The 27,127-nt window shown below is 40.1% G+C and overlaps 1 pseudogene; it reads right to left on the bottom strand.

Moving 5' to 3' along the window:
• Positions 1-24,496: 24,496 nt before the first annotated feature.
• LOC135199658 (zinc finger protein 41-like) overlaps positions 24,497-27,127 on the bottom strand; it is a 100,418-nt pseudogene continuing 97,787 nt past the window's right edge.

Genomic DNA, 27,127 nt, shown 5'->3' with positions numbered 1-27,127 from the left:
TTTCCCTGACCCATTGAATGAAATCACGTTGAAATTCAACCTAGTTCTCCTAGAGGGCTCTAACCTTTTCCATCTCAATGGGTAAAGGCTGATCCAAATTAGATATGTACGTTACTACACCAGCTTTCTTTCGTCGATCATGCTGACTGCCTGTAATACTCAAATCCTTTTACAAATCAAATACAGTGTCAATGCTACTGCACGTTTTTGAATGGATTGAAACGAATTCCACAGATTTTGTGCAAAGTCTGTATGTTTTCAATTTTATCTGCTTCATTGGTAATTTCCTGGTATGCACCATGAAATCTATGATAATGCTGCCATGATACACAGTTGATGATAGTTATGATGGTCTTTCCTTAAGAAGTAATTTCTTAAGCTCAGTAGCAAAATCAGCCTTTTATTTATTTGTGTGAATCCTTCCTTTGTTAAGCAGGAGGAGATTGGCATTATTTCAGATCTTAAAGTTTGAAAATCAAAGTTTCTTAAGTGCGCATAGTCGATGACTCACGTGAACTTGAGTCTCTTTATTTAAGTTTCCATTAATCTGGGCTGGTGGAGGTTTGATGGTCTTACTTGTTTTTGGGATGGAATAAAAGTTTTGCAGGTTTCGTCTCAAAATGAGATGAGTAAAATTACAATGTTTAAAATTAAATTGTATTTTTCCTATTTATACAAACTTGAGGTCCTTTACATTAGGAAAAATAGAAGGAAGCTCGATGTGTAGACTTACCTCATCAGGCGCCAGTCCAGCGAGTGTAGGTTTGAGTCCGGTAATTCTTCAGAAGCAGTCCGCACTGGATATTAAAATAAATAATCACCTACATGGAAAGAGCATGTGAAAAGCAATATAAAAAGCATAGTCATTATATGAGAGATTGAACGGGGTGGAATTAAATGAGCTTGATAAGTTTTTACCTCGAATTTTTCCTAAGTCGGGAGAGGTGTTTCCTCTACGGTAATGTTTACTTTTAATGAGCCCTCTAACTTATTTTCTTACGCAAAACAACCAGAAAGGAGTGCTTTGCAGCAATAATAATAATTAGGAGCACCTACTGATTCGCGGGCCCACTCGACCGCCGACCGGAATCGGCGGAAGAACACCAAAGCCAATATGGCGGCGATACCAAAACAACAACAAACAAAGTAAGGAGCGACTAAATATCGGCGACCATCGATTTGTGTGTGCTGTCAGTAAGGCCGTAGCGGAACGGCGCTTCGCGCCTTATCCGCAAATTTAAAGATTCTTGGCAAGCACGGCATGTACGGCAAGAGGTAATGTTGCGCTGCGCGCGCTACCCACAGGGTTTACAGTAAGGCTACTTACCGTGGCAGATAGATTTGGGTGTCGCATCGCTTACGCCGACGTCCTTTCGTCACTACAGAGCGATCACACCCTAAGGCGTTCCTGTTGTAGTCGATCCGACAAATAGCTCCACAACACTCGCAGTTTTTTTGGCTGAAGAATTAAATTATGTCTCTGAGCATATTCAATCACAACTTCTTTACCACCACCACTAGACAAATAATGATAAAATTCACCGTAACCCACATTGCACTGCAAACAATCGGTAGGAAATCGAAGGTCTCTGTCAAAATTAATGCCAGAAGGGCCAGCCACTACCTCTGCCATAGCTACAGGAAGACAAAATGCCGGTTTTTGCTTCATTTTTCGAGTATTCAGTCAAACAAGGATACCAGTGGACACTGGACAGCTAACTTTATTACTCCCGCTGAAATGTAGTGAAACTTAGTTTTCGACTAAAGTCGTTCGTAATTGGTTATGAAACCCATGACGTCATAACGATGTCACACCTCTCAGCCAATAATGAGTAACTGGAACTGCTTTTGTTTCCGTAAGAAAGTAAGTTAGAGGGCTCATTAAAAGTAAACATTACCGTAGAGGAAACACCTCTCCCGACTTAGGAAAAATTCGAGGTAAAAACTTATCAAGCTCATTTAATTCCACCCCGTTCAATCTCTCATATAATGACTATACTTTTTATATTGCTTTTCACATGCTCTTTCCATGTAGGTGATTATTTATTTTAATATCCAGTGCGGATTGCTTCTGAAGAATTACCTTGAGTCCTATTCTCATTCCGAAGGAAGAGAAGTAGAAGGATGCCGAAGGAGGAGGAGAGGCCAGTCACTCTCGAATCTTTCTATTTCTAGAACCGCACACCTTAGGCGTGATGCAACTTTTTCTCTTAAAAGAGGTGGGTAAGGAAACATAACTTGTTGAACATCCACCACAGGTTCAAAGAAAAGGTCCCAAGGACTGTGGGCAAATACCTGAAGGAACAAAGATATAAATGTGGTCCTAATGAGACCATATCTATCTTCCAGTCTGACATATTCTTCGGAATGCGAGGAAAGGACTAAGCCACTAGCACCGTGTGCTCTCAAGGAAAGTGTACAGGTGACGTTGATGCCAGCTGTAGAGAACCTTTCGATTCCGCAAAGCTAGGAGAAAGCCGTGTCCTTAGACACTTCTCCCTTGGCGAGTCAGCACTGGAGAAGGGTTTGTTAAGGATGTCAAGTCTTCCGAAGGTACGAAAACCGATGTCTGGTCGATTCGTAGTCAGTTAATATGTCCCCGGTCAATTCGTTGTTAGGCAATTCGTCGTTGGGCAATTCGTCCCCAAGTCAATTAGTCGTTGGTCAATTTGTAGCTTCTTCATACTCATGCCTATTTAGGCTAGAGCAACAACTTAAGAAGGAAAAGTAAATATTGAAAATATGCTTGAACCGTTAATTGTTGAGGGTTGCTTAAACGGAAATACTTATTTAAGGCTCTAAGAGTAGTTATCCTTATTTCTTCTTCTCTTTTTAAGATAATCCTTTAGTTTGTAAACTGTAATGAGTCGGTAAAAAGTTTATTCATAGCCTTTTCAAGCTTATATAAAAATATATAAAACTCAAGTGAGTTTAAAGTTTAATGAATTTTTTGTGTGGTGTAGGGCCTATATATACTAGGTACATCGTTGGTGTGTTTGTCAAACATGTTAATAATTACCTGTATTCTACGGCATTAAAATTAAGTTAATGCTACTACAAATAAATTTGGTAATTTGTTTGACTTATTCCAAATATATTTTAAGATTTCATAGGCGTATAGACTTATTACTGTCTCAACATCATAACTGTTCAAAACTTTGTTTTTAATATTGCATTTTGGGGAGACAGAGGGTTACAACAAAAATACTAAAAAGATAACAAAATAATATTTATTTTTACCTGACAACAAATATTTGAATTTTAAATTTGTTTTCAATCAAATTGATAATCAACTTACTAAATACGAAAAAAATCAAATCAATGGACAAGTTACAATAAAAGCACTAAAAAACAGTTTGTTGTATTACGTATTTAATTTTAAAAATTTCAGATTGTGTGCAATTGCTTTTAGAAAAGTAATTATTTGGTTTGGAGCATATTTTTCCATGACATTTTTACACGCAGGTTCGTGTCTGTATTTTTTCTTTTGGCTTGGCTTTTCTCCTTGGATAAATTTTTGCAATTTGGCATTGGCAAACCTCTCCTCACCTTTAAGCACATCGATGAGGTTCCAAATATTTGGCTGACTTATATCCACTGTGTCTTTCAGTGCGTTATGGTAGGCTTCTAAACTATTTGTAGTACGAGCAATCCCAGACATACATCGATCCCAAACATTTCACATAGTTAACGAAAAATGGTGGTTGAAGGCGTCGCGGTCGCCTCCTTTCTCCTCTTCTTCTGGGTGGTCCTATATAATCATTTTCAAAATAGGATATGATTGACTGGGAAATATCATCATCATCTACAAGTTGTTCATATCCATCCACATCATCATCTACCGGTAAGAAGGCAAGGGCAACAAAAAAGCGCATTTTTAGGCTAAATCTGTCATCTTCATGATATCTGCATTTCATTCCTTCTTGCACAACATGCTTGTACACATTTAATCCTAAGTGAAACAAGCAGCAAGCCAAATTTGATGCAGGAAACGATTCCAGAAATCCATTATGGGCTGCTTTTTCAATATCCATAATCATATTATCAGGACCCTCATTCTGCAGTAATTCATTTATTTTGGCAAAAAGTCTACTATATGTGTTTTGACTTTTGTCCGAGAGCAAAGCGAACAATCGTGGGACATTAAAAGTATCAATAAGTATCAATCTGAATGTGCACTATACATCGCTGAAAAAATATACTAGAGCAGCATTTAAATGTCCCACCTACCGCCCAATTCTTGTACCTCTTCAAATGTCTAAGTGTTTCGTCACTTGCAAATATTAGCATTTGTCTTACATCTATTACGCTGTCATACTGTAGAAATTTTTCATCAATGTCAAGGTAAGAGTATTCAATGGGAATGGAGAACCCAAAATTTGTAAGTAGGGTGGCAGGATAATTGGAATCAGCTTGCCTCCACCATCTGAGGTATTTGCGACAATGTACAGTCGTTTAACTTATCAACTTCACTAGCGATAATTGAGCGAGGTGCATTTCGAGATGAAATTGACTTTTCTTTAATATTTGAAGCGTGATTATGAATCCCAATCTTCTTAAGCACTATATAGTTTTCATTTGTATGAAGTCTCGCCTTGCACGCACGTTTTTCACACCTCCAGTACATCTTCAGTTCATCAGCATTCTCCATATTTTTTGTGTATATATAATTCTCTTGATCAACTACTTTGTGTTTCCTTTCTCTGAAGTTGTAATCTTGCGGGTAGCCATGTTGATGGGTGGGCTTATTCTGTAGAACTAATTCGATCTGAGTAAAACTTTTAATTTTGAACTGTCTAAAATGGAAAAATAATTTAAAACTGTCCAAAGACAATTTTAGTCCTAGAGTAATAGTTCCACACTTTCTTTCGAAAATTGCATTTGAAAGAGAGGGGTAATGAAGAAGAAGAAAAAATGAAACTGTTGAACGACCATTTTTGTTTCTAAAGTGTCTTATTTCCGTGTCTTGGGGACGAATTGCCCAACGACTAATTAACTTAGGGACGAATTGCCCAACGACGAATTGACTTGGGGACGAATGGACCGGGATAAATTAACTTACGACAAATTAATCGGGGGCAAATTGTCCTAGCACCCGAAAACACGGTAATAAGACAAAGTAATGATTGATCTGGATCATCAATTACAAAGTCCAAGGCAAAGGGAATCTCAAAGGACTCGAACCTGTCAACAGAAGCTGAACGATTTGGAGTTCATTATGACATTCGAGACGGAGTCGAGACACTGATACCCGTGTTTTGAAGGGTGATATTGAAGACGATCATGCGAATCATCTATCCCCTTCGCTAGTGGCGGAGAGAGACAAGATGCATCTTGCTGAACAAAAATCTGTTTGATGATTCTCATAAAGACGTGTGCACCCTAAACAAGAGTTAAGTGCCGTATAGAGACCAGAGGTCCCTGTGATGACAAGACAGAAAGAAGTTTCTCATCAGTAGTTCAGTGTTCCCCCTGTATTCTCGGAGGATGTGTACCAGATGTCCCCAAGAATAGCTAGAATCTGCGAATAGTTGAAACCCCCATAATAAAAACGCTTGAAACTACCCATTTTGTTAGTTAAAACTCAAGAAGAACCATCTAGAAATGTTTATACTTGGCTTTTTAATAGTTTTATTATAAAAAGTGCTTTTATGATGAAACTGTTAAAAAAACAGAAGAGGATGCTTTCTTTGGAGACGAAGATGGAGCTCATTAAAAAATATGAAGCTGGTATGCGATTGAGTGTGATCGCCAAGGAATACAGCCGAAATCTGTCAACAATAGGCACCATCCTTAAGCAGAAGGATATCATCAAAGCAGCTACACCTTCCAAGGGCGTGACTATTTTGTCCAGCAAGAGGAGCCACGTGCACAATGAGATGGAAAGGCTGCTTCTTGTCTGGATAAAAGACAAAGAAATCGCTGGCGATACGATAACGGAGACGGCAATCTGCCACAAGGCCAGCGCTATTTTCGGCGATTTGATTGCCCAGGCTGAAGACGACGGAGGAGACGGGACATCGACGCCAACCCCAGAGTTCAAGGCTTCTCATGGTGGTTAGAAAAATTCCGTAAACGGACTGGCATCCCTTTGGTGGTGCGGCATGGGGAGGCGGCCAGCTCGGACACAAAAGCGGCCGAAGCCTTTATTAAGACGTTCGATGAGATGACGATCAACGAAGGCTACAGTTCTCAGCAAGTCTTCATGTGATGAGACTGGCCTTGTTTGGAAAAAAATGCCTCGTCCGACGTTCATCATGCAGTAAGAGAAGAACCTACCTCGAGCCTTCAAGGCCCACAAAGTGCTTAAGGAGAAGCTTCCAGTGATGTGGAGGGCTAATGCGAAAGCCTGGGTAACAAGACTTTTGTTCACCGAGTGGGTAAATCTGTTTCGGCCCGACAGAGAAGAAATTCTTGGAAGAGAAGCGCCTCCCTCTGAAATGTCTGCTGGTGTTGGACAATGCCCCTGCTCACCCTCCTGGCCTCGAGGAAGATATCTTAGTGGAGTATTCGTTTATCAAGGTTCTTTGTCTTCCGCCTAACACCACCCCTCTCCTCCAGCCCATGGACCAGCAAGTGATATCGAACTTCAAGAAGCTGTATACGAAACATCTTTTCAACAGATGTTTTGACATCACCGATACCACAAACCTCACCTTGCGTGAATTTTGGAAGGAGCATTTCGATGTTGTGTATGCATCCGACTCATCGACCAAGCTTGGCAGGAGGTTTCGAGGCGAACCTTGAATTCTTTGTGGAGGCAACTCTGGCCTGATGCCGTATCCGCCCGAGACTTCGAGGGATTCGACGTGGGCGAAGCTGGTGCTGCAGATTCAAGAACAGTTGACGATCCTGAAACTGTTTCGCAACCAGATCTTGACGAGATCGTTGCACTCAGCAAGTCCATGGGGCTGGTCGTTGACGAGGATGACATCAATGACCTTCTCGAGGAGCACCAAGAGGAGCTTATGACGGATGACCTGAAGGAGTTGGAGGCCATGCAACATAACGTCGTCGTTCAAGAAGAGTTCTTTAGCAGCCGCGAGGAGGAGGACGACAACGCTATGACAACGGCAGAAATTAAGGATGCTCTAGCTGCTTTTCATAAGGTGCAATCATTCGTAGAAGAGGCACCCCGAAAAGGCTTACACAGGTCGTATGCTTGCACAGTTCGATGACGTTTGCCTGAGTCGTTTCAGGAACATTGTCAAAAGCAGGCAGAAGCAATCTTCCTTGGATAGTTATTTTTTTAAAGAGGCCTTTAGTAGGAGTAAGCAAAAAGGAAGAACCAAGTGATACTACGAAAAAAACAGAAAGTTGAAAGTGGTGAAGAAATTGAAATTTTGTATAAAAAGTAAAAAAAAAAATGTAAAAAAAAAAAAGACAAAAAAAATTTTAATTTCAAGTTCTTTGTAAAGCTAAGTGTTACAGTTTTGTTAATGTGTTTCGTAAAGTTTAGTTTATGTTTTCCTGACTTTTTTTATGTGTTTCGTAGTTAAGTGTACGTACTATAAGAAGTTTTCTGCCGTTTGTCCTCCTTCTCTGTCGCCACTTTCGGAGATAGCCTCACTCAAAAGGTAAGCTTCCACATTTTACTACATACGTACATATGTACGTACAGTATTTCTTGTATACCATGTACACTAATACACTTTATTTACAGGTACATACATATTAGTACTACTAGTACGTATTAAGTTAGGTACTGAATGGTCCAAATTGTTGTAGTATTTCATTGTTTATAGGTCAATTTAGCTTTATTATGAAATTTATTGGGGTGTTTTTGGAAGGCTTGGAACGGATTAGCCTTTTTACATGTAAAATGCGGTTCAAGATACGAAAAACTCATGATACGAAGGCCACCTTGGAACAGATTAATTTCGTATCTCGAGGTACCACTGTACTTCTCCTGAAGGATAGCTACTACCCAGTCTCGGCTATGTCTTATCAAGTCCAGAGACTCGACAGCCAACTCTTCTTTCAAGCACCAACAGTAGGAGAACGCTTGTATGAGCATTCTTCTGTGTATTGGAATTCTCTCTGTCCGCCTTACACCTCTCAGAACAACTGAGGGGGTCAAGAGAACAGGTAAGGAGAAAGCGCATTCCTACCTGTCCTGTTAGAAGAACCAGCAGGAGAGGTAGATCATAAGCAATCATCACTTGTGATAACTGCTGCACAGGAAAGGAAGGTGCTCATGCGATGGCAAAGCACCAACCTGAGTAGAGCAAAAGTTCTCCCATACAAGGCTGAGCGCTTGATTTGGCTGAACCGAGTGAACTGAGCAGTTCACGTAACGCGACTATGAGTGGTGCTTGTCTGCCAAGAACTATTGCTTTCCTCGAATATGCACTAATCTCCTTTGAGGCCAAAGCCCATAGAGAAGAAAGTTCAATAGAGATTGTTTCTTGTATCCTTCATGCTCGGACCTTAAGGTCCACGACACAAGGATTGAACCTGACTGAGCACTTAAAAAGTGCTGGCATACAGTGTCAAAACACCTAAGTCTTCTGGCACTCATATTATTGTGTTCCTAACCGGACTGGAGAGCGAACTCCCTAGTAATGGTTGAGAAACACCCAAGATTTTGCAAAATCCTGTGCAGTCAATATAACACCAGCCAAGCGATCTTGATTCTAAAAGATCTGAGCACTCAATGAGCTCTCGAAGTTCCAAGGAAGTCTAGTGCTTGGTGAGACACCCGAATCTCATAAAAATGAGAGTGGGCTATATTGACTTCAGAGCGCTCTCGATTCCAAGGAATTTGATCACTCAGAAGGCACCAGAAATTCCAAAGAATTCAAGTGCTTGGCGAGACTCCTTAATGTTGTAAGAACAAACATCGGGAGTGTCTTCTCTCGCCTGAGTGCTTGCAATTCCAAGAGTCCGAGATTCTCTCACTTCTCCAGGTGCTTGGTTGAGACCAAGACACCAGGTGCTCATTCAAAGGCTGAGCGTGCCCCTGAGACTCCTAGAACACAAAACTCCAGAGGATGGGAAGAGTCAAGGGAGGATCCTGCCTCCTCGAAAATAGACAGTCCCTTAAGGGAATCTCCTTGCTACTTCTCCAGGAGCTCCGCTGAGACCAAGGCACCACGAAGTTCTTGGTCAGAGACTAAAGCATCAGACTGGGCTCTGGCTGATCAATTACTGGTGTAATACTGGCAAGGAGAGCCGGGACAATTGCATGTCCTGGCTCTTTCTCTCGCCCTGCCCCTGAACTGGGATGGTGAGAGGTCTTTCCGACATAGTTCAGGATACTCAAGACTCCATAGAAAATAGAGTACTCAAGAGACCTCGGCCAGGCTGAGACTCCGACACAGTACCAGTCTTAGAAGGGGACTTCAAAGAACTGGGTGTGGGAGCGCAAACCGAAGTCTGTGTGCCCGATAGCCCCCAAAAGCGCAAGACCCTGTGAGGTATAGTGCAATTTGGTTCCTGAGCTCAAAGACCAGGAAGAGCCAACGAGAGAACCCACTGCCTCCTCAAAAGGAGGCAGCCCCTTATAAAACAACGAAGGAACTTTTTAGGGTGGGGAAGAAGCAGCCTTATTCTTCCTACACCAATGAGCTTTGGAAGAAGGGGAGAAAGCAGCAGAAGACAAAGGCGAGGATAAGTTTGAAGAGTGTGTTCATCTCACAGGACTTCCTCCTCGAACTACTTTCCAACATCTACAGGAGTTGCAACAGGAGTGACCAGGGCAGCTGGGGTAGGAGAACATACAGCAGCAGCCTGCCTACAATAATTACAAGAACATCAGTAAGAGCAACAGAAGCAACCAGGCCAGCTGGGGCAGGAGGCACAGCAGGAGCTGACCTGTGAATGGGCACCAGGGAAACAAGAGCAATGAAGACAGGAGGCAAACAGGAGTAGGTAGACTACAGACACAAGGCAGTGCCACAGCATACAAGAGTGTCAAAGTTGAAAATTCTAAGGGAAAGGAAAACCAACAATGACAATTCAGTCATCTACTGATGCACCTACTTTGCTCGTTGTCAAAATGAAGAAAAAAGCAAAAATAGCTATCAATAGAAAAGGACTCCTCTCGCTCGGCTGGTAATTGCCCTTCGAAGCGAGAGGAAACCCTTATAAAGAGTTGCCCAACCACCAACAAGCAAGCTCTCTTCGAAGAGGAGGGATCCCTCCAGAAGGAGTGAACGCTAAGGAAAGAATACTGGGAGATAGATACAAAAACAAAGGGGCAGCTACCTAGGGCACCATCAGAAGCAAAACACCTCCGACGAAGCTCGGCAACTCCCCTCTAAAGTTTCCTCCAAGAAAACTCTCCACCAGTGCAAGCGGCAAGAGCAACAACCAAAAATAATCATAAAATAATCTGTCGTGGCCTTATAAGCAGAAGCAGAGTGTGTGAGGAAGTGATAGGTGGCAAATGTTACGTCCTTGGCTGCTGGCTCCAAGACACACACGTACTGGGGGAAGGGGGCCCGCAAGGTTATCACGAATTGTGCGTTTGTACAGTATATCGATAAATATCGAACACAGTGCTATATTCAATACATATATTAAAAAAAGTGGTAAAAGAAAAGACCTCGCAGGGAAAATTGAGTTTAACAACAGTCAGGCAAGAGCTAACGGAAAATGGAATTATTTTATAAAATGAAATTTTATTGCATACTTACCAAACAATTATACAGCTGTAGGTTCCCTACAATAGATTCAAAACTTCTGCGGTGGTGCCTTCATCGCTGATGTAGGTGACGTCATCTCCCTTCACTTGAGGGAGCTACAGGTACAACTGCCCAGGTAACATCAATTCGTTCTGCCCAGCCATTCACCTGTGGGGAGAAGGGAGGGCTTTGATTAACAATTGTTTGGTAAGTATGCAATAAAATTTCATTTTATAATAAAAATTCCATTTTTATTGTAGTGTCTTACCGAACAAATATACAGCTGATTACCCATTGCAAGGATGGGGGGCTGTGGATGTAAGCTTAATTAAAAAATAACATATGATTCTTGAAAAAAGACCCAAAAGCACTGTTAGTGTCAGTTGTACCTTACCTTGCAAGACACCTACTGCAGGAGAATAGCTGCCCCTATCTGGCCGGTGGCTCAATCTTTTAACGTAGTAGAAGGCTTGGAGTATGACCAATGAGTGCCTCTATATAGAGTGGAATATCCTTGTAGTCATGGTGTTCGCCGCTGACTCAACAAAGATACAACAAAATATTGCCCTTGCCCTGGGCTAAGACCAGAAAAAACCAACATGAAAACACAACTGTCACCTACACTGAATTAAAAACCTTTACCCACCAAAAACTAAAACTAAAATGACTGGTGAGTACTCCAGGTACACTGTACCCCCAGACTTCCCTTCAACTCGTCAAGCTGGATACAAGGTGAAACATAGGCTAACAGAGGGAGCAACCCCCTATGTCATTTCCCCCAATATGCCAGCTACCGAAAGTGGACTGAGAGACTTACAATCTTCAAATACTGTCTCAATTTATTTCAAGTAATATGTAGAGAACACAGCTTTAGACCTCCAAAAGGCACTTTGGAGTATAGCAGATAGTGACAAGTTGTGTCGAAAAACGAGGGAAGTCACTAACGATCAAACTTCGTGCTCTTTCACTCTCAGTAAAGGAAATACTGCGTCGTTAGCAGTGAGTGTGTTTCGACAATTAATTCTCTCAGAAAAAAGGAGATAGCGTTTTTTGAGAGAGGGTGAGATGAATTTTTAATAGAGCACCACAAACGATTCGACTGACCTCTAATTTTCTCCGTTCTATGGAGGTAATATCATAACCCTTTCGGGACTGTGACGTCATAAAGATGATGCTTCCCGTGACGTATATACGTCGTCATAACTCCATAGCACAATAAGGAAGCTCGTAGTGTTGGGCTGTGTCTCCTATTGGTTTTTGCAGGCGTGGGTAGGCTGTATGTACTAACACATACTAAGCTCCTCCTACTTTTTTTTCCAGCCTATCGTGAACATTCTTGGCTATGACGTCACAGGCTCCTCATAAGTTGATGCACAGTCATGGTTGTGTTCACACAAGTTTTTTCATGATTTTTTTTGTTTTCTGTGGTGATTTTCTGTTTTATTTGATTTTTACCGTAAAACCATGAGTGAGAACAGTGATATCTCTTCCGAGGAATATGTTCTTTCTGAGGAAGAGTATGATAGTGGTGACGAGCTCTCAAGTGATGAAATAAGTGAAATAAGTGATAATGACGTGGAAGAACAAGAGGTAAATGGTTGGTTTACATAATGTTACCAACATATTAGAGGATCATCGGCCAACAATGTAGCCAGACTTTCGTGACGTTTTTTCAGGGGTAAATAGAGCACTTGGGGATGCACTTTTCCTTACGCCCGGGGATGCACTTTTCCTTACGCCCAGGGATGCACTTTTCCTTACGTCTGGGGATGCATATACTAATTTTTTTTTTCTTATGATAACATGATGAAAACTCTTTGTTCGTGGGCTAATGAAAGAGCTGCATTACTTTTTCAAGAAAATCCCCAGAAAAAAGGGAAAATTCATGGGTTGATATGGCGAGAACTAAAAGTAAATGTTGTATATAGTATAGTATATGTGTGTATACATATACATACACATGTGTGTATATATGACTTCACATTCATTTCCATTAATATATAAAGCAGAATAGATGTTAGTAAAACGTTTTTTTTCAGGGTTAAACAGACTCTAGGGTGAGTTGGGAAAATGTGGGATGCAGCATCTAGCCGATTATGCGTCATGCGGTACTGAAGGAGTTAATGCCCACACGGGACATAAGTGCCTTTCTTCTTCTTCCTGGCCTATCAAGTCTGTCAGGTTCTTGAGGACGAAGTTACGTGGCCAAGGAGTAGAGGGGTTCTCGTTTTTCACGAGAAAATTGAGCTCCACGAAGCAAACTGCGTTGCCTTTAGAAAATCCCACCTTTTTGTCCATCACGTGTAGCTCGCTAACTCGTCTAGCTGATGCTGCAACTAAAAATAATGTCTTCTTGGTGAGATTCCTAATAGAAGAAGAAAGTAACAGCTCAAAGGGAGGACCCGAAAGCCATTTAAGTACTATATCGAGATTCCATGCTATCGAGTCCTTTGACGATTTGGAAGTCTCGAACGATTTAATTAGATCGGAAAGATCAGTATTCGTGGATAGGTCTAATCCTCTGTGTTTAAAAACTGAAGCCAGCATCGCTCTGTATCCCCTAATAGTCGAAGGCACTAAATGCTTAACGTCCCTTAAGAAGAGAAGGAAATCTGCAATTTTGTTCTCAGATGTTTCAGAAGAAGAGACTTCAGTTTGTTGACACCATTTTCGAAACACTCCCCATTTAGACTGGTATAGTCTGTTATAAGAATCTCTTCAGCAGTTTGCGATAGCTTCTGCAGCTCGTTTCGAAAAACCTTTCGCTCTGACGAGACTCCTGACAGTCTGAATCCAGTCAGTGCCAGAGCGGATAATCCTTTGTGGAATCTTGTGAAGTGCGGTTGTTTGAGTAGACATCTTTTTAAAGGAAGAAGCCTGGGGAAATCTATGAGCAAGTCGAGGAGATCTGGGAACCATTCCTTCCAAGGCCAGAATGGAGCGACTAGTGTCAGTGAAACTTTTTCGTGAAATGACAATTTGTTCAGCACCTGTCTTATCAGGCCGAATGGGGGAAAGGCATACGTATCCAGGCCCGACCAGTCTAGTAACATTGCGTCAACTGACCGTGCAAGAGGGTCCGGGACTGGAGAGCAGAACAGCAGAAGGCAGTTGTTCCTCGAAGTTGCAAATAGGTCTATCATCAGCTTTCCCCAAAGCTTCCATAGGTCTAGGCAGACCTTGGCATCGAGAGTCCATTCCAATGGCAGTACTTGGTGACGTCGACTTAGTTCGTCCGCCAATATGTTCATTTTCCCTTGAACAAAATCCAGGGATCAACGAAACTTGAAATTTTTCTGCCCACAGAAGCAGATCTTTTGCAAGGTTGGAGAGGGTGAAGGAACGTGTTCCCCTTGTTTCCTGATGTAGGAAAGTGCTGTGGAGTTGTCTCCATGAATTGCTACCACCTGTCCTGTCACGGGATGAGAGAACGCCTTAAGTCCCAGGTACACTGCTAATAGCTCCTTCACGTTGATATGAAGAGAGCGCTGAGTTTCCGACCATTTCCTTGACGCTTCGTTCTTCCAGAACAGGGCTCCCCAACCTGCGTCAGATGTGTCTCAAAAGAACTGAAGTGTTGGTTAGAGCGAACACAGTGAAAGACCCTCTACCAGTCTTGGTTTTGTTGGTTTTGAAAGCCACCACGTTTAGTCCTCCTTGATTTCATCTGTAATCAAGAATACTGTCGAGTCCGGTTGGGTCTTCCTGCACCATGATGCCTACAGGAAGAATTGTAGGGGCCTCATGTGCAGCCTTCCGAGTTAGATGAACTTTTCCACCAAAGCTAGTGCTCCTAACAGACTGGTCCAATGGTTGGTGGAACAGGACTTGCACAACTGGACTCTCTTTGGTGATAGAAATGTCCGAAAAACTCGAGAGTTCAGGGTCATCCCCAAATAGAGAATGCTCTGAGTTGGAATTACCTGAGATTTCTCCTCGTTTATAAGAAGACCTAACGAGTGAGTTCATGAAAGAGTCTTCTTGAGATCCTTCATACACTGACTTTCCGAAGAGGAGTGGAGAAGCCAGTCGTCTAGGTAGAGTGACACTCTGATGCCCAGGAGGTGTAACCACTTCCCCAGGGAAGTCAGCACTTGCGTAAATACTTGCAGCGCCGTCGAGAGGCCGAAGCAAAGAGCTCGAAACTGGTAGGTCTTGCCCATGAATACAAACCGAAGGTATTTCCTGGAGTCCTGGTGAATTAAGATGTGGAAGTATGCGTCCTTCATTTCCAGGGATACCATCCAATCCCCTTGGCGAAGGGATTCCAACACTGAACGAGTCGTTTCCATATTGAATTTGGTCTTCTGAACGAACAAGTTCAGTGCGCTTACATCCAATTTACATCCAATACGGGCCTCCAACCCCATGATGACCTGGGGACTACAAATAGACGGTTGTAAAATCCCGGGGATGGTCTGTCACTTATCTCCTCTTTGACTGCCTTCTGCACAAGTCTCTATCTCTCGAGTTAAGGCTACAAATTTCTCTGAGCCTGGAGAGTAGGTGGGTAATGCGATGGGAACATTGGATAGAGGCGGAGTGTCTCTGAGAGGAATAGCGTAACTAAACCAGAGAACTTGGATCACCCAGGGCTCTGCCCCTCTGCAACTCCATTCCTCCCAGAAGAGGCTCAGTCTGCCCCCTACCGAAGCAAGAAGGATCACAAAAGTGCAGACTTCTGAGGTGAAGCAACTCCTCTCAAAAGAAAAGAACACCACCGCTGGCTTTTCTTGAGAGTTTCGAATGCAAAACAAGAGGCCAGCCCATCGCAACCATCCCGAACTGGTTTGTCAGCACACGACAAAACGTCCTCTATTTTCGTAGCGAGGGCTCCGATCGTCCAGTCCAAGAAGCTCATAATCTCCAAAATCTTGAAAACATTCTTTACCAAATGATCCAATTCGGGTGACGTAAAGAAAATTTGTGCTGCTGCAAACGTGGACCTCCTATTTGCATCTACCAGGCCAGAGAAGTCCCCCTGGGAGGATGCAGATACTCCCATGGAGGGGGCTTCTCCAGTTAAGTAAAACCTATACCTCTTCTTAATCAGTTCTAACGGAGGATAGGTGAAAGTTGTCCAGAAGATAGAGTAAAAGCTTAGAATAGCACGAAAGAGGAATAGAGTCTGCTTCTAAGTCCTCCTCGTCATCCGAAGAGATAGGCGACAAAGAGGGTTCTGGATTTGACTCATTGTTCTTCAGCCATTGTTTGCTTTCTTTTAATCCAGTTCATCAGCTCCTGCAATTGTCGACGTAGAGGAACTAAATTCTTGTCTTCTTGAGTTGAAGTCGTAGCAACTGGAGTTGTGGACTTAGACACGGTAGACACCAGAGATCTCGCGCTAGTCGTAGTAGCTGTCGCATGCAAAGTCGAAGGTAAACTTTCGACAGCTTCATGAGTCGAAGATCTTGAGGGACTCAGAATCGGTCGTTTCACAATCGAGTTGAAGGCAGCTGGCGCTGTCGTGAGAATCCGAGGCAAAGTCAATGTAGCTATGTTACATGACAGGCGAAGGTTGTCTACTTCTCTGTTCCTTTTCACAGGGGGTGGAGAGAACACCTCTTCAGTCAAATGTCTCTTCAATGGACGTGAGGCTGAAGAATCACGCCACTTACGACATCTAACTGGCGACGAATCACTCGACTCTGTCTTTAACTGATTACTGAACGACACACCTTTCCAATGGTGTTTAGTCGAATCCTGCCGTCGCACCACAGGATCGATGGAGGAAGCGACTGTCTGTGGGCAAACCCTGACAGTCTCCCTTGGACCTCCGGTATGTTTTCTCCCTGAGGCGGGGGAGCGGGACCTTTGTCTAGGAGAACTATTGGGACAAACAGCCACCCCCACAGATTCCACTGCACTGACACTTTTCACTTCACTAGAAGTCTTTTCCAAGAAAGATTTTACACATAAACCTAACTGCATAACAGTATTAGCTAATACATCAAATTTCTTTTCAAATTTAGACTCGAGGCTGGCATTGGTGTTGGGAGAAACTCCACGGGAAGTTGGCAAGGGAGTTACAGGTGATGTGAAGGAGTAGGAGGACTCAAGATCGGAGACATAATAAGAGGAGAAGAAGAAGGGATAGGAGTAGGTGCTTCGATAGAAGCAGCAGAAGAAGCTATACTAGTCTTACTTTCAGCTCTGAGCGCTGCTTTCCTCTTCCTATCCTCAATTATTTTGCCCGAGTGAGAAGCAAAAACTTTCCACTGTTGTTCACTCCAATCCTTGCATTCATCACAAAACAAAAACTTTCCACTGTTGTTCACTCCAATCCTTGCATTCATCACAAGTAGACTCTCTAGAGCACTCAAAACCCCTACACTTAATGCACTTAGTGTGCAAATCATATATTGGTTTAACTAAAGTAGTTTTGCACCCTCTGGCACAAAACCTAACTCCTGAAGGACTAGAGTCCAACATGATGGCAAAGCCACAAAAATGCAGAAAAGAAATTCAGCTAACTAGCTTCAATCCCACAAAACACGAAGTTGAATACTTCACCGATATTGGTAACTATACTTCCCAACAAATGAAGAAAATGTCTACACTGACCACCGATGTTCACCAGAAGTTGGCAGAGAACGAATTGATGTTACCTGGGCAGTTGTACCTGTAGCTCCCTCGAGTGGAAGGATATGACGTCACCTACATCAGCGATGGCGGTGCCACCACGGAAGTTTTGAATCTATTGTCTGCCATTCGCAGGGAACCTACAGCTGTATAATTGTTCTGTAAGACACCGCAATAAAAATGTCTGCTTTGCATGACGGCCGAAAGCAAAGCGGAATGTTTACACCCGGGCAGTTGGGTCTTCCCGCCTACCTAACGGTAGTTACTGCCTAACCTGTCTGTTCAAGAGTTTTAAAAGCCATGTTCCAGCTTCGCGATATGCAATTCCTAATGTAAAGGACCGAGGGTTTGTATACTGTGTAGGAACAAATTGTTTTCTAATAGTCTCACCTAAGGCAAAGCAGTTTAAAAGGAAATCTGTCAACTGCATTAATTTTGGTGCAAGTTGAAATATTGAGTAATCCAGTTGGCTTGTCAATATCACAGGGATTTCCACGCTGCAATATGTATCCCATCATGGAGGCAACATACTGTGCACCTGTTTCTGTCATAGATTATGAAAATTCATGATGAAGAGTGTACTTGTCATCCTCATCCATTTCACATGCTTCATACAAGAACTTTCTGTGCTTGGCCATGATGAGCTTTATTACAGTCCATCTACGAACAGTCTCTTTTCTGCATGTGAAACCTATTATCCCAGAGTGACTTTTGGCTGGCTTGCTGTACTTTTCCAACGGTTTGGTCAGTTGGTATAGCACTTCCTTTTCAAACAAAATCTCTTACAACAGTCACATTTCAAGAATGCTGCATGAATATCTGGGAATTTCTGAGGGAGAGCCAAGCAGTCTTCATTATAGAGTGGTAGCAATCTTTTGTAGTTGATCCTATCAAATGCAAAGCACATTGGTATTGCATGACACACAGATAACAAATGCATGCCAATTCCCTTCATGAAAGGACCTGGTTAAATCTTGCAAGACTGGCACTATTTCATTATGGAATTTGTTCCAATAGAGGAACAACTAGCTCGTTTTGCAGCCACGCAATTTGAACTCTTCAAATGCTTGTTCAAACACAGTATGCTGGCTCAAGCCCATATCCCAAGTTGTGTGAATGAGCTCTTGATTTTCTGTTAGGTTTTCAAGCAGTGACTGAAGCTTTCCAATTGTTTCCTAGAGCTCTGTAAAAAAAACTCCAATATGAATAATCTGCGTGAAAGCTGTACTGAGATAGGGCTTCTGCTATGAAGGACATTCCTCTTTTCTCTGTGGCGTAGTTCCATCTGCTGCTTTGCTAAATGGCCAGCTACTAAAGAGTAATTATTTTCTTTATCAGGCGTGAATGAGTTAGGCAAACTGCCCCGTCTACCAAAATGTCCTTTAATTAACAGTTGTTGACATTCCTTTTCATCAGGAAGGACTAGAAACCTTTGGAATTCCCAGAAACCTTTAGAATTCATCTCTGAGAATGTGGGCTTCCTCTTTTCTTGCACAGTACAGAGTTTTATGGAGAAGAAAAAGGAGACGAAAAGCTTCAAAGAACCTGCAGACTGTCTTGAAGCCGTCAGAAGCCTCTGGATTTCTCTGAAGCCTTCAGAATTCTCAGAAGCCTCTGTAATTCCCATACCCATACCCATGTGTGTACTATACCCATACCAGGGGGAGGGGGAAGGGGAAATGGGAAGGGCTAAGGGGTGGGGGAGGGGAAGGGAAGGGACACATACAGAAAGGGAGCCAAGGAAAATAACATACTAGAAACAGGAGATGAGGGACTTTACCCATACCATACCAATACCCATACCCATATCTTTACCATACCCATATCTGTACCATACCCATATGTACCTGTACACATATCTACAACCTCTTTAAAATTGATGTTGCCATTTACAGTATAGGCTCCAATTTTCCCTTGCTGCCAGTTCTCAAAAACCTGAACAGGAAGTGAATCATCGAGTGAATGAACACAAGAACAGGTGACATATAACTAACCACATGTGAAGATGTTTTTCTTTGAGCTTTGTTGATGGTCATGGCATATACTAACATCAATCAAAATTGTCTGTGGCAAAGATTAAAAGGCACATTAACATCGTCTTATGTAATGAGTGCAGAAACCTTGGTTAATATCCATTACCACCAGTCTAGTGCCATTGCAATGGCCTTTGGCCAAGAACAGATTGAGAATAAGCATACCAACTACACCTTTCTTCAAGTTCAGTGCATGTTGGGGCAGCCCAAGGTATCTAGAGAAAGAGGTAGCGTCATCCCCACTGAGCACTGTGGTAACACAAACCAAAATATAATTTTTACCTGTTTGCTTTTGAAGTTTCCCTATAATAAAAATGGCTTTGCAAGCTTAAAGGAAAGTTTAGATTTTTTCTTGCACTCTTGATACCGATACTGACAATGATTAAAAGAGAAAAAAGAAAAATGCAAGCCGTAATTGAAAACTACATCTCTGACCTGATTGGCTAGCTATGAGTGATGTTACTAAGCTCCTCCCCATTTATACCATGCTCGCCATCTTTCAGTAGTCAAAGTGGGAAAGTGGTCTTTTTAACTATGTTGACATTTGAACATTCTAAATTATGGTGTCTTGTACCACATAAATCAGAGATGCATATGGATTTTGATAAATTTTCATTGCTTTCCAAGAAATATTTCCGCAGGTGACCTTATATCGGTAGTATCACGTCTTCATCTGATTAGCAGATGAGTTTCCATCAGTCAGGCTTAGAGTAATTACATATGCTTTATGTCAATTACAGTTACAATTTTAATTACCAGCACTATTATCAAAGTTCAATTACAACCTAAATTAATATTACGTAAATGGAAATAATTATAATTACAATTACCTTAAAATGTGTAATTAATTACATTTCAACACACAGCCTTGGTGTAAAGGGGGCATGGTTTAGGCAGGCAGGAGATGCCAACTAGTCAATTTCCTTTGCTCCAGATGCAACCACCTTTCTTCCAGTACCCACCTTGGGGTAGCCCAACCAAGTTAACAGTGTTCAAGAATTCTAGAGAATGCCCATTGTATTTAAACGTATTCTTGTTTGTTTGTTTGTTTGTGTGGTTTGGAAGTTACATAAAGCTGTTGGTCCCGTTGCTGAATAACCACTGGTTCCATGCAACGTAAAAACACCATACAAACGAACAAACAAACAAACGAACATATTCTTGAAGATGTCTTCACCACTCAAGGATCCTTTGGAGCAGTCTTCCTGGAGAAATGCCCATCTTAATGCTTAGAGACTCCAGTATCCTGTGAAGCCGTTCAAAAGGCTTCCAGGAATTCCAAAGGCTTTTGTCTCTGATTTCTTCTCCATAAAACTGTCTTTCAGTATTGTCCAAGAACTGGGGAAGCCCATGTTCTTGGAGATGAAAGGCTTGAAGATGTTCTTCATGACCCCAGGATCCTTTGAAGCAGTCTTCAGGTCCTTAATCATTCCTGGAAAAATGCCCAATGGTTTCTAACATCATCTTAAATTCTTAAAAGATTCCAAGATCCTGTGAAACTGTCTTCAGCCCCTAAACAGATCCAAAACCTGTCTTCGGAATCATTTCTTTCACCTCCTGGAGAAATGGCCATTGGATTATATCTTCTTACATTCTTAAACACTCCAGAATCCTGTGAAGCCGTTTCCATCTCCAAAACAGATCTAGAAGGTCCTCAGATTAATTTCTTCCACTTCCTAGAAAAACCCCCCTTGATTATGACGTCTTCTTAAATCGCGAAGACTCCAGGATCATAGAGCCACAGAAAGGCAGTCACACACACACACACACACAGAAAGGCAGTCAAGTTAATTAATATAATAAGTTGGTTCGTGTCTTCATCTGTTTTCTGGTCTTTATTGCCAAACACTATAAGTATCTGGAATAAAGAAAATGTTTAATACATAACCTGTGATTATAGCTTGGACCAAAAATTAATCTGGGTTGTTGGGATTTATTTATTAGGAGCTAAGCCATTTCGTCATCTATCAATTTCTTTTGTAAGCTCCTTTGAGAACGGACAGTGGCTATGCTATCAAAAAACAGGTGTTGGCATAGGAAAAACTATTTTTGGCAGTCGCTGTGAGCCCTCAAACCAACCCACTTTCCAAGAAGAAAAGGCATGGGACTGGGATGAATATTATCTTGCACAAACCTGGTGTGTAATAAAGATGATAATCTATTATCCTCATAGAAATATTGACACTTTTCTCGATAACTGTAGAAAAAAGTAGAAATACTGACACTTTTCTTGATAACTGTAGAAAAAACTTGTGGAACCATCTTAATGACTAACGAAATTATGTTGTATTAGCTTTGAGCATGACTGAACAATGGCAAAAAAATGCTTGTCTTTATTTTGGATTTGTTTGTGGTAAGGAACTTTTCTGGAGTACTTTTGCTATAAACTTTCAGTGATATGAATATAAAAATTCGATGCAATGTTATGAAATCTTTATTTCAAAGAAGTAAGACTTCAAAAATATCATTACAAAACAAACACAAGACTGGGATGTCTTTGTCCTTTCTAAGCATAACTCAAAATTTTACTATGTACATAAACATGGCGTTAAAAGTACTACTGTAGTTATTTATAAACAAAATAATATATATATATATATATATATATATATATATAATATATATCTATATATATATATATATATATAAGCATGTAGTGCAAAAGCGGTCTAACCCGCCAAAGTTAGTTTTGAGTAATTAGCGGTCAAAATTAATTACTGATTTACTACTACCAAATAAAGTGGTGCAATGTATTGACTTATTTACACACAAAATTAAATGTTTAGGCTAGATCTTTCACGTCATTGAGTTTTTAATAAAATTATATATATAAATATATATATATATATATAATATATATATATATATATATATATATATATATACAGGCAGTCCCCGGGTTACGACGGGGGTTCCGTTCTTGAGACGCGTCGTAAGCCGAAAATCGTCGTAAGCCGGAACGACGCTTGGAAATATGTCTTAAACTAATAAAAAAGTTATAAAAACAAAACCTTACTTGTAATCCTTTGGGTTACACTACATGTTGTTTCCTGTAGTTTTATGTACAACCTGGAGTTATTTTCCATAAAAGAATGCTGGTTCTTGAAGGTAAAAACTATTGTAATCCTCTGGTGACACTACATTCTTGAAGTTTTATGTACAACCTGGAGTGATTTTGCAAAATCTTGAGGGCTACAAGAACAGCTGATTACTATTTACGTATCATATAGACTAATTAAAGTAAATGTATCTTTAAATAACGCTTATATTAGTATCAACAAAACATTTCCTGCCATGAGTCAGAGGTCGTTTAATGAAATGAACACTTCTCTGTCCTATCTGTTCAGAAAACAAAACGTTACGTCAATCCCCGAGACCATTGTTGCCAAAGCGTCCTCTCTCTCTCTCTCTCTCTCTCTCTCTGATCAAATTACATTGGAAACTTGACATACGATTGCCCTAATATACGAATGTTTTGAGATATAACAGAAAATTTGCGAAAATACAAGCTTTGATATACAACGAAATATTTGAGATACGATTTTGCGATGAGTGGTTAGTTGTATAGGCGACCGATAAATGGCGTTCAGTCTGTTTGTTTGTTGGTGCTGCATGTTAACACGTCGTTGTTTAGTTCGTTGTATTTGCGCCTATTTTTCGTGTTATTTTGTCTATTTTATTATTAACCATGGGTCTCAAAGCTAAAGACAAAGCAGGTGATAAGAAAAAACCCAAGAAAATGATTTCGATGGAAGCAAAACATGAAATTATAGCAAAGCATGAACGTGGCGTTCGTATCGTCGATTTGGCAAACGAGTATGGTCGAAATCCTTCTACAATATCCACGATCATCAGCAGAAGGAAGCTATAAAAACCCCCCGAGACCATTGTTGCCAAAGCGTTCTCTCTCTCTCTCTCTCCTCTCTCTCTCTCTCTCTCTGATCAAATTACGTACTGGATAATGTCTCTCTTTGGATACTTCGATTTTGCCAAATATTGAGGGCTACAAGAACAGTTGATTACTATTTACGTATCATATAGACTAATAAAGTAAACGTATCTTTAAATAGGCTTATATTATTAGTATCAACAAAACATTTACTGGCATGAGTCAGAGGCCAGTTTAACGAAAACGAACACTTCTTCTGGTCCTTAAACTCGGGGAGCGTCGGAAGTGACGCCTCTCTCCTCCTCTCTTCTCTCCTCTCTCTCTCCTCTCTCTCTCTCTCTCGCTCTCTCTCTCTCTCTCTCTCTGATCAAATTACTGGATAATGTCTCTCTTTGGATACTTGGAATTTGCGTTGTAATCTAACCAGAAACTTCGTTTTGTTATTATTACTGGAAAAAAAAGCAATGATTTTTTTCATTATTTTGCGCTTTTGGACTGTTATAGTAAACTAGTATGTATTCATTCGCTCGAAACTATTCCGCATATGAGGCGTCACTAAAAAACATAGAAAAATACAACATAAAAAGTGTCGAAAATCATCATAATCTCAAAATTTTTGTTGTAATCTAACCAGAAACTTATATAATATACTGTGCTAAACTATAAAGGATTTTTTATCATAGTATGCGTTTTTTAAAAGCGTCGTTAACTCGGAGCGTCGGAAGACGCCTCTCTCTCTCTCTCTCTCTCTCTCTCTCTCTCTCTGATCAAATTACTGGATAATGTCTCTCTTTGGATACTTGGAATTTGCGTTGTAATCTAACCAGAAACTTCGTTTTGTTATTATTACTGGAAACAAGCAATGATTTTTTCATTATTTGCGCTTTTGGACTGTTATATGTAAACTTAGTATGTATTTCATTCGCTCGGAAACTAGTTCCGCATATGAGGCGTCACTAAAAAACATAGAAAAATACAACATAAAAAGTGTCGAAAATCATCATAATCTCAAAATTTTTGTTGTAATCTAACCAGAAACTTATTTTTATTAATATACTGTGCTAAACTATAAAGGATTTTTATCATAGTATGCGTTTTTTAAAGCGTCGTTAACTCGGAGCGTCGGAAGCGTCAGCGTCGTAACCTCGGAACAAGCGTCGTAACCCAGGACGGATTTTTCCATTGAATATTTAAGAAAAAAGCGTCGTAACCTCGGAACGTCTAAGCCGGAACCGTCGTAACCCGGGGACCGCCTGTATATATATATATATATATATATATATATATATATATATTTATATATATATATATATATATATATATAATATATATATATATATATATATATATATATTTATTTTAAACTGGAAAATATTAGATTCTTATCATTGTTGAGCCTTAAAAACTAATGGTTTACATTATTAACATTATCAACTTACACACTTACCTTGGATATCGGCAACACCCCCAACTCAAATAGGGAGAAAGAGAAAATTGAGAGAAAAATTAAATTTTGAGAGAGAAAATCAGGGAGAAAGAGAGAAAAATCAAGAAAAAATTAAAAATTGACAAAATCAGAGAAAAATAAAAATATAAAAAAAGATTATAGAGAAAGAAATTGAGAGAGAAACAGATAAAAATAGGGAGAAAATGAGAAAAAGAGAGGCAAAAAAATGAATGAAAAATTATAGTTTTTATGGTATAAAGTCCATGAGAAAGCATTCTGAGGCGGCGTTGCTGACAACAACACTGAAGGGATGCTCACTCCTGGGTTAGAACACTTTTGCATCTGATCTAATGCTAGTCTGCATCTCTTGTTGGACCAAAACATGCCACTTTAGACCTTAGTAAACCCCGCAGGATGTTCGCTTTTGCATTTTCCGACATCAATTCAAGGTTTTTGAATCTACGGACAACACGTTCCAACTATAACTCCAAAGCACCATTTTTTAGGGTTAGACCATTTTCGCACTACACGTCTCATATGAATTCTGTTTTCCCAAGTACACTGTAGCACCAAAATAAACGGGTAAAAACCTGATATGGAAATGACAGAAGACGTTCGAACTATGGATACTTTACATTCACTTTATTAATCAAGACATAAATCGTGATTTGTCCTACCTGGAAATCAGTTCACATTATACTCTTGGAAGAGATCAGGGCCTTTCAAACTACTATATACATTCCATATAAGATGTCTACTTGTGAGTACACCAGAACACTTAACTGTTTGACATTCATTTGCCCTGAGGTTTATTAACAGACTCCTCTTTTGCCAATGGAAGTTTATGACCAGCAGAACCCTTGTTATGAATTTTCATATAATGACTGTCTCTATCATATTTGGAAAAGTAAGCTTTGCTACATTCACTGCATGGGTAACGTTTGAAATTGTTGTGTCTGTCGAGGTGGATGTTGAGGTGTTGTCTAGTGAAGAATTTAGCAGAGCACAATGTGCATGCGTGGGGTCTTGTTCCAGAATGACGCATCATGTGCCTCAAGAGAATAGTGCGTCGATAAAATGCATCACCACACTCTTTGCAGACGTGTTCTCTTTCCTGTCAATTAGAAGAATTTTTAATTCCACCCATGTTACTGAACTTTTACAATTACACTAATATGAGATTTACTGTAAACAATTAATGTACTAATGACAGGTCCACGGTAAGCGGCAGGTCATAATAATCTTATATTCATATTGTTGCATTCCAATAACTTCCAAAATCATATGATAATGTTATCTTATCTAGTTAGTACAAGGTCAGAAATATTCTCACCACATGGTCCTATCATTTACTGTTTTGGAACTAATGTTCTTATTCCTTTACTTATAAAAAGAGTGAAATAATTTTGCTCATAAGTTTCAGTCAACTAATTAATGAAATGTTGGACAATTGTGGTGCCACAGGTCTCAGTAATAGAGTGAAAGGAGGAATAAATGCTGAAATTATAAAAAAAATCTATGAAAAATTTTGTGCACTGTATCACTTTGAAGTATGATTTTCTTATGATCTACTTTATAATGTATGGATTTCATAATCAAATACAGTAATCAAATTTCAGTTATATGACAAAATAATGTAAAAATTAAAGGGAACTAAATTTTAAGATAAAATATATACTGTTAAAAGTTCATGTGAGTGTACCAATAAACACTAAAATTTGCCTAAGATCTTTAAAATCTTACTCTTCCCTTTTCTTACATTAATGGCAAAACTATGATACTGTATTTGCTACAAATGAAAGAAGCATGGTAAGATGAAAAAATTAATCCTTTCAAAAAGTAATGAGTTTGACAGGAATGTTCATGTAAAACTGACAGTATCAACAGTAAAAACCTATGTGAGAGTTTACATATAAGTCACAGGAGAGAACAAAAACACTTACCACTTTATGAGACTGCATGTGTACTTGCAAATTATATTCATTCTTCAAAACTCGGCCACAGACTCCACATGTATGATTTTCAGAGCACTGCGTTTTCAAGTGCTTGTTACGCTGATGTCTCTTTTCAAACACCATTTGACAGTTCGGACAGGTGCGATCCTGAAATTTATCATGTTAAAAAGTCATGGTACAATACTACTGTAATAATTAATTGGTCTACAATTAAATATACTATGGTGCTACAGTTCAACTATACATCCATGTCTTAAAACAACTGAATTATTTTTTTTCCTTAAAAATTATATTTTCATAATAATATATTGAGTTTCACATATACTTGCTAAGTAATTACTTTAGCTATACATTAGCCTCAATATTGTGTTAACGCTTCCGGTTGAAACTTTGACAAGAGAGGTTGTACTTTACTGCAAGTCGTAATATATCGTTAACATATGCTTTCTTCATTTACGTAAGTGGATATGCGTATTGTGTGAAAGGAAGATATTATGTTTTGCTATATTTGTATTTAGTTAGGAAGAGCATTGTGTTTGGTATGTCATGTATTAATTTGTAAGTGTGCCCTTGTGATTTGAAATACTACTAAG

Source organism: Macrobrachium nipponense, chromosome 26 (genome assembly GCF_015104395.2).
Source record: "Macrobrachium nipponense isolate FS-2020 chromosome 26, ASM1510439v2, whole genome shotgun sequence".
NCBI classification, from domain to species: Eukaryota; Metazoa; Arthropoda; class Malacostraca; order Decapoda; family Palaemonidae; genus Macrobrachium; species Macrobrachium nipponense.
The sequence above is the reverse complement of the archived record's forward strand: the minus strand, read 5'-3'. Positions and strand labels throughout refer to the sequence as shown.